This window comes from Silene latifolia, chromosome 8 (assembly GCF_048544455.1).
Source record: "Silene latifolia isolate original U9 population chromosome 8, ASM4854445v1, whole genome shotgun sequence".
Taxonomy (NCBI): Eukaryota; Viridiplantae; Streptophyta; class Magnoliopsida; order Caryophyllales; family Caryophyllaceae; genus Silene; species Silene latifolia.
The window spans coordinates 101,794,442-101,798,565 of NC_133533.1; positions in this window are offsets into that span (position 1 = coordinate 101,794,442).

Sequence of the window (4,124 nt, forward strand, 5' to 3'; positions counted from 1 at the left end):
CAAAAAGAATGAAAGAGAATAGGTAATGAGTAGTGAATTCTTATTTACCAAGCTCTTCACCGTCCTGTAGGACAGGTGACCCTCTGCAGCCCACACGAGGTGCCTACTCTCCCGGTGTCTCGGCCCACGCAGAGCTCCCCTCACCGACGACCTCCTCGCCCAACGTTGGCTCGTCTCGGGATCTCCTCCTCCTCGACGGCCTCCTCCTCGTGAAACTCGGCGGCCCATCACCGCGGCGGTGAAGGCCTCGCTCTAAAGCCTCCTCAACAGTAGTGGCGTCTATCTCCATGGGAGTCCTCCCAGAAGTAGAAGCCTCATCACCTGCAACGTTAAAGTAAATTCAGGCCGCGTCACACGACGACAAGCCTTTGTTAAGAGGTTTTCGAGCCTTCAAAGCCCTGAAAACGCCCCTTTCCATGCCATCTTTGGCCATATTCCCGCCAACCCAATCACTCATGTGATGAATTGGGTCAAGTCAAGTCCAAGTCGAAGCCTAGTTCCGGGTTCAAGTTGAAAATTCGGCAGCATTCCGCCATAACGACGATTATGCCCTAAAAGGTGTCCCGAAAAAGTTGTTACAAACCAAAATTCCGAGATGGTGGAAAGTTTACCCATCATCCAAGGATTCCAAATATCAAATTTCATCGCAAATGGGCATTCCTAAGGCTATTTTCGAAGCAATTTGCGGTTCAGCTGTAAAACCGTCTCAAATTTCACTCAAGAGCTCAAAACTCGACAAAAATTCGAAGCAAATACATGGTTATGTTCCTAACATCACCTACTATCCGTTTCTAACATCAATTTAGCAAGGCAAATCCATTTGGGGGAAAAGCCCCAAATTTTCGATCAAAAGGGTCGAAAACCCTAAATCTCGCGGCTCAAAATTCAACAAATGCAGAAGATTAATGCAAGATTGGAACACATACCTCGATTAGTCATGTTTAATGCAAGCTTTTGAATCAAACCTCGACGGAAATGGTGAAGATTTGAGAGAGAAATCGCAAGAATTGTGTTTCGAAATAATGAATACAATCCCTTCTGATTTCGCGTTTTTACGCAGGAAAGCCAAATTGGGGAAAAGATTTAAAGCGGGGCCTGCGCCTCTTCCAAGAGACGCAGCTCTTGCTGCGCCTCTTCCTTGTGTTCCCTCCATACGGATTTTCAAAAATTCGTTATAAGTTCGTTATTTGTGGGCCCATCTTTGGTGCGCCCCTTCCTTGACGCTATTATATTCTTTTGGTCCGTTTCGATGATTTCCTTTCGTTCCGGCCCGCATTTTATCCGGCGCAGCAGTATTTTGCAGTATTGCTCAATTCCTTTATCAGTATAAAGCAAAGATATTTTGCAAAGATTGCTCAAAATCATTTTATCCCGCAGATAGTATTTTGCAAGATCGCTCATATCCTTTTATCCGGTAGCAGTAGTATTTTGCAAAAGATCTTGCTCATTTGAGATTTCTCCCACGACGATCAAGATGTTCCTAGTCGTCAATATATTCCCCAGTAAGAGTTCGCTTGAGACCGACGCAAGCGGATTCCCCAGCAGTTTCTACCGACGTCCTGCTGCTTTCAATATTTCTTGTTTCCCCGCGAAGTTCGATTAAGTCTCAGGTATGGTCTCTTCTTATGGCTGGCGAGCTTCCTTACGTAGTCTAATGGACTTTAAACGATCCTCCCCGATAGTCGACAGACTCTAAAATGTTCCCGACGACAGTCCTTGGTTCGAGACCCCTTGAGCGCCTCGCGTCGCCATAGTCGTCAGGTTGTAATCTTCGATTGACTGATGGCTATACTTTGACTTTCGCCTTGTCCAAGCCTCGGTCAAAGTGGGGGCTCAGAGATACCTCATTTCGCACCTCCCGCAAAACCACCCGGTGATGATTGGGCCGCATGTTTGATTCGCGGAACGATTTGTGACAGTTCGTAAGATTATCGTCAAGTGATTGCTCAAATATTAATGTCTACCTCATAGTTGTCATCTACGCCCCGATACGGTCGTTTTGACAGTAATTAGAGTACATTCGGAGTCCGGGTCAAAAACCGTCTCCATTTTCTCGATAATCTGTTAAATCCGAGTCGAAATGTTCTGGAATGTTCCGGATATTTCTATTCCATATTTTACAAGTTTTATCTTTTGGCAAATAATATCCCGTAATATTCATATAAAATATTAAGATAATCGAATTATTTCCGTCCTACCATAACTCAAACGCGGAAATCTTTCTTCAGCAGGAGGAAACCTCCTGGGAATAGACGCAGCAGGTGCTGCGCCTCTTCCAAGAGACGCAGTGACTGTTGCGCCTCTTCCCAGGCCCTTCTTTGCATATCTTACGTATCTTTTTCATATCTTTCCGAGATTCACTTCCAAAGAGTCTCTGAAACCCTAACTCCGTCTCGTGATTAGTATAAATAGGAGCCTTCGCTCCTCATATTTCTCACGCGAGTGTCCGCCCTTCTCTTCTCCCTTTGCATTCTAGACTTTGTTCTTACTAATTGGCGCCTACGTGCTTGGACATTCGACCACGTAAGCTCGGATCTTTCCGGGTACCAGCCTCTCCGTTGCATGACCGACCAATTTGACCAACTTCACCAATAATCAACTTAATTAATCAATCGTTTTCCTCTTACGAGGGCACTCTCTTTGCATTCGCGTCGAGCATTCACTAGTCGATATCTTAGTTCATCTCGTTTCGTCAACATGTAAGTCTGAGGGTGTATAATTCTTATTCATTTATTGTATTTTTCGTATCACCAATGTAAGATTCACGTCGAAAATACCTCATTAAAACCGATTTCTAAAAAACCGTCTTTAAAACCTTTTTTTACGGATTTTCAGTAGAGACGGACGTCGAGAAAAGACGCAAAGAATCGCCTGCGCCTCTTGAAGGAGCGCAGTTCTGCTGCGCCTCTTCGTGAGGCTGCCGCAGTTCCTGCTTCTTTTCTTCTTCTTCGTCCTCTGTTATTCCGTCTTTCTTATTTGTTTTCGTATGTTTGTTCTTTAATTCTTCATCATATCAGTATATATTCACATGTATATTATTCATTCATCTTTCACATGTTTCATTCATCATCTAATCCGACTTAAATCCCTTATAATCCAATATTTGCGGGTTTTCGTCATTTAAATTCAATCCGGGTTGTAGAGATTCAATTCATCAATATTGGGTTTCTGGAATTCGTCTTTGATATAGTTTTCACCTGTTTATTCGCATACTCATCATTAATTTGTTGTCAATTCATCATGTTTAGACTAGTTAATTGATTTCAATAGAGGACTCATTAATATTTTCATCATTATTTCATGTAATTAATCCGTTTGCATCCGTCTCATTCATGTTTTACCGCTTTTATGACCATCATTCACATGTAATTAACCTATTAATCACTTTCATCCGAGTAAATAATTTAATCGATCTTTAAATTTACCAATTGACATTAACGATTTGCGATTCGACTTCACAGCCAGAACTCACCCTTGGAACAGACGCAAAGCAACTCATCGCGCCTCTTCAGAGGGCGCAGCTCTTTGCATACTGTTCAGATGATTTGCGTCTCGAACTCCGTTGTTGCTTTGACTTAGTTTAATTAGTCTATATACAATCAACTATTATCCGTAATATCGCCAATTCCTGTTCGTAATTTATTTATTTCATTAATTTTATTCTTTTATTCTTTTATTCCTTTTTCTCAAATCATCCGTTTTAAAGGTATTTTCGACATAAATCGCATATTCCAATGTAATTAATGTAATTTCCGTTATTGTAATTTATCGTTATTGTATTCCTTTTATTGTTTGTATGTTTTCACATGTAAATCAACATTAAATCCTACTTCGACCCAATTGTATGCTAATTACGTGTCAACCGACTTAGTTATTTCTCACATGTTAGGATTAATCTATGGATGTTGCATTGCATGCATATAGCCGATGATATATCAAGTACGAATAAACTCCCTAATCATTAGTAGAGGCCGCTATCGAGGCGGGCGGGATTAGGTGTTCGATCAAAAGAGCTTCCTAATACGTACCCTCACCCCTTACTCCAGATCTCCGTGAGCATCCGTGTTCATTGGCATCCACGAGAGTCATTCTAGACATAGAATGCTAAGGGTAACGATTGCTTA